The sequence below is a fragment of the Adiantum capillus-veneris genome, chromosome 17 (genome assembly GCF_014529385.1).
Source record: "Adiantum capillus-veneris isolate H3 chromosome 17, ASM1452938v2, whole genome shotgun sequence".
Classification (NCBI taxonomy): domain Eukaryota; kingdom Viridiplantae; phylum Streptophyta; class Polypodiopsida; order Polypodiales; family Pteridaceae; genus Adiantum; species Adiantum capillus-veneris.
The window spans coordinates 82762168-82772913 of NC_140947.1; the positions used below are offsets into that span (position 1 = coordinate 82762168).

Consider the following 10746-nt stretch of genomic DNA (forward strand, 5'->3'; position numbering starts at 1 on the left):
TCATTTGTCGCTTCAAAAGCTGACACTTTCTTTTATATCTAGATGTTACAACAACAGGCTAAATGCAAGGCTATTTGTAAAAAGGAATGTCGTTGTTGGGGCGTTGTGGCATGTACAATATGAATGCACCCGCTGAGTCATATATACCTAGATGAATCCAAGATAAGCCCAGATTCACCCTTGAAGGAAAGTGCAAGGTATAGACCCATGGTGGTCATCCACAAGACAATATAACCATCAGCTCCATCATGTATAGTATTGACTAAATACCACAACATCTCCACTAACGTCGCCAATGCCCAATAGTGGGTGTAGAACTAGGTACTAACATATGCTCCCCATCACAACACACACCACACGCACACACACACGAGCATACATCAACACAAAGTTTAGCGTACTAAGTTTTTGTCATGACTCCGGAGATCAAGGGCAGGCCCAGCCATAATGAAGCCTATCACTAAAAGAAGCATTAAAAAAAAAAAAAAGCACAAAAATGAGGTAGTTGATAGGGCATACGCACCACAAAAGATAGAAAGAATTAGCACAATATCAATTGGTCGTAACTCGGACAAAAACTTCATAATGTGAAGTCTGAATGTCCGCTATACGACTAAAAAATGTACTTAGATGAATCCAGGATAAGCCCAGATTCACCCTTGAAGGAAAGTGCAAGGTATAGACCCATGGTAGTCACCCACAAGACAATATAACCATCAGCTCCATCATGCATAGTGTTGACTAAATACCACGCCATCCCCACCAACGTCGTCAGTGCCCAATAGTGGGTGCCTATAATTTTTTTCCAGGTGCGATTGGTGATCATTTCCCCACTACTGCCAATCCCCCTAGGCAGGAGTCACCTCTTAATAAAGTCCTAACTCCCTCTAGCCATCCACGCCGGCGCGTATGGCTAGAGAGAGTTTTTTTTAGGTTCAATTTTCATTTTGGAAGGTGGGAAAAGCTGGACGATGATATTCCTATGTATGACCAAGGCAGCTCCACAGGGTGCAATCCATCTCCCTCTAGTGATCCGCGCCGGCGCGGATGGCTAGAGAGAGGTTCATGATACATTCTGGAGGGTAGGCGGAACTGGACGACGATATTGCTATGGGCACGCAGGGTAAAGGACATGCTTGTGTCTTTGCTTTCGCTACAGGAATTGAAGTATCGCAGCAAGTATTGCAGGCTACAAAATTTCTTTGCTTTCGCTACAGGAAGTATCGCTGGAACTAAGCAATGGGTAGCCTCTCTGTGGGCAATTACCTCGCAGGGTGCAACTGTCTTTCATTTCACTAATGTCTTTGATTTCGCAGAGTGCAACTGTCTTTGATTTCGCAGGCGCTCACACAAAAGCAAAAACTTCAGCTTTGTTTTTTATGGGACTAGACGAGCCGGCTCTAGCACACACATACACTTGCTACTGTCAAGCTATAGGACAAAGGAGATTTTGAAATTGACACACACACTCTGAGAGAGAGAGAGAGAGAGAGAGAGAGAGAGAGAGAGAGAGAGAGAGAGAGAGAGAGAGAGAGAGAGAGAGAGAGAGAGAGAGAGAGAGAGAGAGAGAGAGAGAGAGAGAGAGAGAGAGAGAGAGAGAGAGAGAGAGAGAGAGAGAGAGAGAGAGAGAGAGAGAGAGAGAGAGAGAGAGAGAGAGAGAGAGAGAGAGAGAATGGGGCAGCCATTACCTGACAGTTCAAGGGGATCTACGTCATTGGCAGCATCGGAAGAGGCAAAGCAGTCCGCTTGCTGCAATGGCAACACGTCCAACACTTCTTCTGTGCAGCATGTGTTTGTGTACGGTAATTCCAGGCCTCACATCAGCCCCCCTCTTTTTGGCGAGGCGGTGCAAGCCAGGCGAGCTTTGCTTCTTGGAGGTTGTCTTTACTCCTGCAATTCTGGTGGAGTGTGTCGCCCTGCTTTGAGACTCGAGGAAGAGGCCATGCTGTTCTCGGTTACACAATGTCTCTTGGTACTTCTGGTAATGTTGGAAGGTTGCTTGACACTTTTGAACGGCGAGAATATTCTCCGGGCTTTTATGATCGAGAAGTTGTTGAGGTAGTGACAGAGGGAGGAGAACGTGTGCAATCCTATGTTTACCATTGCCAAGAAGTTGATCGATCGAATCCTGTGCATGGTGGGGATTGGCTGCAACATGTACAACACTAGGTAGCCATGCAAGTATGATGTAAACTTGTTTGAGTAGCACTGTTTCTCTATTGTGCTATATGGAACCTTTGAAGATGAATTTGAGTTGTTAAAACTGCACTTAATATAATCAGGGACAAAACTGTATATTATTTGTACAATTATCTTACTAAAGAGTGTCTTATCAAAGCTTGTGATGGGGACAAAGAGAGAGAGAGAGAGAGAGAGAGAGAGAGAGAGAGAGAGAGAGAGAGAGAGAGAGAGAGAGAGAGAGAGAGAGAGAGAGAGAGAGAGAGAGAGAGAGAGAGAGAGAGAGAGAGATAGATTGGTTGAGGGAAGTTCTCTAGGGTATGGAGTGTGAGAGTGATAAACAAACTATATTAAATTCACACACACACACTTGATTTCTTTGTGATGAAGAGCGATCAGGTTAGGTTTTGCATTGCTTAGGTGTATGTGCTCGAAATTGTGTCATCCAAGGATTCCGTTAGCAAGGAGCGACTAAATATTGTCACTCATGACTCATGATTGATAACGAGCTATAGGATGCACTACAGCCTCAATACCTCATTCATTCTGGCCTACAGGAATCACGTGCTCTTATGAGTTGCATATTTGCTCAGCTCTAAGTTCTCTCTCTTACTCTCTCTCTCTCTCTCTCTCACACACACACACACACACACACACGCACACACACACACAAACACACACATTATCACATAAGCATACATGCATATCCTAATAAACATGGCTCTCAAATTCTAGAAAATGAGAAAGGTGCTATAGGATGAGTGGCTTGTGCACTCCATCAGCACGTACGTTTGTGGGAGATGAGCTATAGCAAAATCGCTCGAGTGACAATGGAGAACCAGAACTTTAAGAGATGTGATCAGTAGCTTAGTCTCTTGAACAAGGTCAATCTTTGCATGAAGAAAATGGGTTGAGGCTATGGCAGATAGCTCTATAGATTCTAGACTCGTGTTCAAAATAAACAACACTAAGAGGTACATTGAATATATATCAATATATCAAGGGTTTCACACTACGTTTCTCTAAAACCAGTAGGTTTTTCAACACTATAAGGAATCTACACAAGCAAAAGAGATCAAAGAGAGTCTTCAAGCAGGGGATAGGTTGTAACCATGATTATTAAACACACAAGTAGGTGAAAGGGAGGGGCCGTGTGGGAGCACAAAGTTTTCCTCAGTACATTGATCATGACTATCAACCTTGGTGACTCTTCTATCAAATCAGTGCAATATCCCCCCCCCCCCCCCCCGATGGCTGGCTATATATGATGGGTTGATGCAAACCTCAATATATACCATGATGTGGATTTTCTTTAAAAAATGTCCTCATTGCATTAGAATTTTTTCAAAGTTTCCACCATGATCTGTACAACAACTTACTGTACATCAAATCACAACAGCTTGAGTTAGAGAGAGCGAGAGTGAGAGAGACAGAGGAGAATTAAGAAGAAGAAGAAGAGAAGAGAAGGACAGGATCCTCTCTACATAGTCTTGAGATTTGATTAGTGGCAAGAGCCTTACTTTTTTAGCATAAGGCTTGTGGTTTAACCCTTGGATAGAGGTCTGGGATTGAGTAACATTTTTCTTTCTATGCAAGCAATGAGATTCAGATATATTGCAGCCATGCATGCATTACTATGTCATACTTGGTGCTAATTAATCTATAAACACCCAAATCTCTAACAACCCCTATGAGGTCATGACTTTGAAGGCCATTTTAATCATGGTGCCAATGTTTCCAACAATCATTAAACTTGGTGGAAATATCCAAGGGCAATAAGGCCCAAGGAGAGAGATAAAGTGTCCGTGGTGTGACAAGGAAGAGACACATTTTACCAAGCCCATGCTCAAGGAGATCTCTCAACTCAAAAAACTATTGTGGGTTTATCATTATAAATAAGTGGAATATTGTTTATATTTCTTGTTTGTGCTTGAAATCATCTCAAAAATCTTAAACCACTTTGGGTTTTAAATAGTGTACCTTGCCCTATCTTGCTCGGTTTATGGATTGCTCGAAAATTCTTGCTCGAGGTTTGGGATTCCTCCTTTTCTTCCATATGAAGAACCTCTACATCACAATATTTAGGAGATGAATCTATTGTGAGGCGTTGCACAGTGTGCATCGCCTTTTCTTTGCCTTGCAAAAGAGGACAATCCTTCTTGTTATGTTGGTTTGAAAGAAATTTGATACACAAATTGTGCTTCTTTGTACGCTCAAAATCAACAGTACTTAGAGACCCACGTGGAGTATCTTGTGATTGTTTAGGCTTCTTAGCCTCTTGTGGACGTGGAGAGTTAGATTGTCTCTTATTCCTCTTGGAACGTGTGGGAGATCTACCTCGCCATTGGATTTTAGCCACATTGCTCTTAGCAAAAATATTCTTAGAGTAGAGAACATTTCCCTTCCTCTCTTGGTCATCATCATATCTTTGGGCATGACCGATGGCTTCTTCCAAAGTTTTTGGATGTTGGGTCTTGACATGAAGACGATAGTCTTTGTCTAGACCCCTATTAAAACCCGTATCTTTTGGAATTCATCTAGACCTTCCAATTTTAATATGATTTCCCGATACTTCGAAAGGTACTGTGTGAGAGAGAGGCCAGACATGTGGCATGCATCCCATGCTAACCAATTCTTATCTTCTTCATTGGAGTCAAAAAACTCTTTGGAGAAAGAATCTTGAAACGCAGCCCAAGATGAAGGACGAGCATCTATTGAAAATGTCATCCACCACTTATAGGCCTTGCCTTTAAGAGATAGACTTGTTTCCATAGCCCTCTTTATATCCGGGGTGTCTCTCAACCTATGAATATCACTCCATTTGTGTAAGAACGTATTGACCGCATCCTTGTTGCGATCACACTCTTCCCCGTGAAACTCATGAATGATGATATTCTTAAGCAATACATTGCTATCTTCGGCATCTTCTGAAGAACTTGTCTCTTGAACTCCTTGACTCGTGCTACCTTGGTTTCCGTGAACCATGCCACTTGTGGCTCCTTGAGCCGTCTGTGAATTCATAAATTTCACAAGTAGCTCAGTAAGATTTGTAACATTTGCATTGAGTGCAGGAGGTTGCGTTCAAGTACGCTTTGGTGATTTTCCAAAGTCTTGAAAGCAGCCATATCTACAAGGCCATGATCTCCTAGATCCTCATCGTCATGCATATTAGTGTCGGCAGCACCTGTGGTGCCTTGATTTTGAAGCTACCTCCTTGAGGAAAAAAGAATTTTTGGAGGAAAACTTGCCTTCCTCCAAGAAGTGAAAAGAAAGGGTGAAACTACTTCCTTGAAGTTTGAAGCTTTCCTTTTCCTTCTAGCTTTCTTGTTAGCACAAGTATGCTATCTTTCCTTATTATACACAACAAGGCATGGGGTGGGTTTAGCCCTCCTTCATGCAAGGGTTTAATGGGCCTTCCTACGCGTGCAACCAATGACGCCAACAGAGCCTCCATGCCGTAGAGTTGTCGATCGAGTTTGCCTTGGTCGTCCCGTTGAGTCTTGCGCTGTGGAGATGGAGCGGCCGACTGTCTGTGTTTGCGTGTTGTGCACGGAACTCTGTGCTTGACTTCTTTTTGTTGCACAACAGAGATGTCCTTGTCTGCGAATTGTGGGAGAGAAGCAGCACGTCGCATGCACATGCAACCCGCTTTTCCCCTTCCCAAAAATAGATCGGATACCAGTGAAAGGGCGGTGGTAATGTGTGTGCTAGTCTCCACCCAACCGTGCTATCTTATAGCCTCCCCTAGTGTACACATTGTCCAGCCATGCCGGTGGCCTTGTCTGTGTTACCATATACATGTGGTAGTGACGTGTGTGAACACACTAGGACCGCCGGGGCATTTTTTCCCTCTTTAGGAGGTTTTTTCCCCGTGCATTGTATATATGCCCATCACTCTAGGGCTATCTATCTTTCAATTGCACACTAAGTAACACACTCTCTATTGTGTGTCTTAAGCTTCCTTCGTCTTCTCCAAGCCGTGTGTGTTTCTCTGCAACCCTAATTCCAACAATTGGTATCAGAGCAGGTCACGTCCTCCTGGGCTTAGTCGCCAGCTGCTCCAGCACACGCCTGCTCACTTTCTCCGATTTCAGTGAGCTTTGGAAAGCGTTCGCAGGTCGAAAAATATTTTGGGTAAGCTCGTAGAGCTTGGTTTGCTCAGAATTTTGATTTGGGCTCATTTCGGCCTTCGTTTCCACTACAGGCAGTACTGCACAAGCTATTTCGTCATTTTGTGCAGAATTTTTGTCAGTGCCGTTTTCTGCATAACAGGTGCCTTATAGTCTTATACTGTTTGTGCTATATAGCACAGGTTGTTCTCGGTCTGTTTCTCCTATTTTCGGGCAGTTTTCACATCAGGTGCATCATTTACCATGGCTGACAACAACAACACATATGTGTTCAAGATGTTTGCTGCTGAGGACAGGTTGGATGGGGACAACTACCCTATGTGGGCTTACAGGACGCAACATGTTCTTGTGTGAAAGGGTGTTTGGAACATTGTGCAGGGCATTGATGTACGTCCTAGTTCTGAGGATGTAGGCGATGTTGAGGATGTTGCAGGTCTTGCTGCAAGGATTGCAACTGTTAGAGTTGTTTTGCCTACGGTAGAACAAGCTCATTGGGATGTTAAGGATGCGTAGGCTCATGCATTGATTGCATTGTCTGTGAAGCGCACCATTGTTCCTCACATTTGTTCAACAAAATCTGCAAAACAGGCTTGGGATATTCTAGCAGGTCTTTATGCAAGCCGCAATGAGGCTAAAATTTCTTTGCTGCGTAAAGAGCCAGAGTCGAAGATTATGCATGAGGAAACACTTTCCTTGCTAGTGTCAAGGATATCAATGAGCAACTTATTTCTGCAATTGAAGTTATTTCAGACAGTTCCCTTGTGCAGACTGTTCTTGATGCCTTACCAGATTCTTCCCAGACTTTTGCTAGTACTTGGAGACTTATGACCCAAGGAAATCCAGAAGTTGTCAAGTTTGATGCATTATGCACATTGCTGTTGCAAGAGTCACTTTCCAGAAAAAAGAGGACCAGACAGCGTGCAGTTGAATAGGCTTTTATTGCTTCTCAAAGAAAGGGTGGTAACAGCAATGCAGCCACTTCTTATGGTTCTGCTGCGAGTGGCAAAAATTCTATTCCTAATGCTTCTGCTGGCAGCAATTCATCTGGAAATTATGGTGATAAGGGCAAAAAGAAGATGAGTTGCCATTATTGTAAAGCCAATGATCACTTGATCAAGTCGTGTCCTAAGTTGAAGGTGTGAGACCGCGGGGGACTGGACCATGCAACTCTCCACCCAACCGTGCCATATATAGACTCCTAGCCCCTAAATATAGCGCCCCTTGACCGCATGTCCATCCTAGCCCTTGGCCCTGCCCTTGGCCTGACATTACTCCCCCCTTGGAGAAGCGTTTTCGTCCTCGAAAACACAAGTGGTAGTATCTTCGTAAGAACACTGATGTTTTCCTTATTGGCATCCTCTACACGGGCCAATTGTCCATATGACCGATACCTGGTGCAGTGAGGAGGTTCAATGAAACAAAGAGCAACATCTTGATTTTCAACATTGTTGTCCTTTTGCAACCACCCGTATCTAAATGGTAACTCATGATAACTCATGTGAGTATCTTGAAAAGCTCATAGCTACTGAAAGATAGAATAGGGAGTGTCCTCATGTAAGACTTCTGAACCTTTTGGAACACACAGAACCACATGTTCACCCCTAACAAAGGTTACATGCCAACATACTCTGTTAGCACACCTACTAAGTCCTTGACTTATGAAACTGTCGGTATCCAACCCCACCACAACAGGTGTTCAAAGTTGAAAACCTAACCGAAGCAAATTCTAGAATAAGGAGAGAATCACCTATTCAGAATGCATTGTGCTAACGTATGCTCTTAGCAGATCCTTTAGCACGGTTTACTAACGTATGCGCTTAGCATATCCTTTAGTAATAAATAGAATACTTGTAAGCTGCCCATCCAACGTGGGATGAATAACAGCAGTAAGAGTGAGGTACTTTCCCCAACCACTTAGAGACAGTCTTCCACGACTGACAACAAACTATGACTCAACCATTGAGTATCCAGCCATATACTCGATATGGAATGGAGACAACCAACTAGGTTGAATGTAGATTGGAGGTTCCAGCAACCAATCACTAACATCCATACTCAGCCATCACCTTGTATGGTAGGGTGTAAACTCATACAAAATCTGCAAGAGAGATTGCACTAGCAATGAAAAAGGGTGCAGAAAGAATAAAGTCCACGGATTTGCATGCCGCTCCAAATAAATTTGTGTTAAACACTAGGGCCCATAACACCTAGTGTGCATGCATTTAACACAAACATATCCAAACCGCAATTCCATGACGAGACTTTCCACGATACTTACGTGAAAATCTTGCAACAAAGTTGGACCATAATAGAATGTGACAACCCGGTCACACCTAGGAACCAACCATGAGACCTTCTCATGAACGTGGCATACTTTGCAGCAAAAGTTGGACCATAATAGAATGTGACAACCCGGTCACACCTAGGAACCAACCATGAGACATTCTCATGAACATAGCATACTTTGCTATATGTAGAAACGACCTTCCATTAAGGTGGTTTCACAGCACTTGTAATCACAACAAGTCTGTACTTAGTACCCGACAATTTTTGGCCACTGAAATTGTTCCTGATACTGTGTGCGTCAATTGGTCTAATGAACGGATGCGACCAGCACCTAGGGACTTCGTCGCGACACATCATTTCGAATTGGGCGCCAGTGTCAGTCCCAGAGACTCATATTCTCCACATGTGGAATATGTCTCAAGTAAGGATGCCAGGAAAAGCGACATCCATCAAGTACGAGCTGTACTTGTGTGTGGAGGTAACTACGAACACTTTGCGACGCGAGTGAGAGGGACCCTCATTATCATGCTCCACACTGGCTAAACCAAGCTCCTTGAGTTCCTAGACCATGTTGTATCCCATGTGACAACATGTGCCAAATCGAACCCTACAAGTAGGTTCGTAACAGCAGAAGGCAAAAAGGTAGATTGGACACTTGGCCCAAAATACTTTGTGCCGACATGCCCTTGGCATGGCTCTGTAACATTCAAGTGTACTTATACGTCTTGAAAAACCAAGTAAAGCATACTGAAAAAGGAATAACACCAAATCAATAGATGCGTACCTGGAGATTTGAACGGAATGTTCACTTACCCGTATTCAAATGGAGAGGAGCACGTCTCCTACCTGGAAAAAAAAAAAAAACAGTATTGCACTGGAAACCATGGGTGTTGCCCTCACAATCCAACCCCTTTGGTTAACATCTACGTAGTCAAACCCCTTGGTAAGACCCTCTGTAGAAACTACACAACTAGCAGGTAACAGTTATCAACATAGTCAACCGTATAGAATCTACGTTGTCAAACCACTTGGTAAGACCCTGTGTAGAAATTGCTCAACTAGCAGATAACGGTTATCAACATAGTCAACCGTATACATATTGATTGGAATCAACCAAAAGTTGAATTTGTCCACTACCGCGTGGTAGATTGCAAAATTCGTTCCTTGAAAGGCTAACTGGGAGAGATCAAACTGTGATCCTCAATGCCTATGGGATGATGTAGCAGTCACCCGCCGGGTCGTACCCCAAAACAATATGTCCATAGACACTCCGTAGTGCTATAGAGAGAACATGGAATCCACACAAGTGGACTGCTTAGCTCTGGTGGACAGCCATGCTGTCACAACTGATTGCTGCATCTATACTTCCTTGTATAGATCAATTGCTATGAGTTGAAGATTTATCAAAAACTCAACTTGAGGGTCGCACTGAACTCATGTAGTGCAAAAATAACACTGTAAACATCCTGAATGACAAGACCCTTGCTTGTTCATTAATGTCGATATATACTTCCCTGGGTAGATTTGTTCACTCTTGAAAACAAGCACCCAAAGAATGTGAGCATTGGGATCTTACCCTAGGTCTGACAATGGCTCTTAGCCTGTGTGGCTCATAGCCCTTGTGCAAATTAGTGTTCAATGGACAAACCGATGAAGATGGATTTGAGCAGCATCTTAGCCACGTGTTAGCTGAGAGTTAGAGCACCTTGGCTCAGGCTGACTCACGAGCAAAACACATATCAAAATCTTCCTAGAAGATTTTCATTTTTCCCTTAAAGAGAGAGAGACCGAGAGAAGAAGAGCATGCTGGGCTGAGGAACTTTCCTTAAATGACTATGACGTGTATAGTTGATTGCCCTGCTCTGGTGCATCTTATGCCTAGCTTGTAGATGCAGCTTATCCTATAAGCATTCCATAGGTTTCTGGTCTGACTCTCTCATCGGGAGAGTTAACAGAGAAACACAAAACTCACGCCGACCCATCTACCTTGTAGGGGTCGTGATTGTATGAGTACGACTTATCCTTGGCACTTTGCCCGTAAAATAAGTCTTAGATTGAGGTTCCTTTTAGGGTTGTTGTGTTAATAGCAACCAACAATCATGTTAAACAATCCATCATGTATTCTGTCCGTGACAGAGTTGCGAGTGGGATA

The 10746-nt window shown here is 43.4% G+C and overlaps 1 pseudogene; it reads left to right on the forward strand.

The window, feature by feature from the left end:
• Window positions 1–1672: 1672 nt before the first annotated feature.
• LOC147437582 (uncharacterized) lies at window positions 1673–2232 on the forward strand (annotated as a pseudogene).
• Window positions 2233–10746: the final 8514 nt, after the last annotated feature.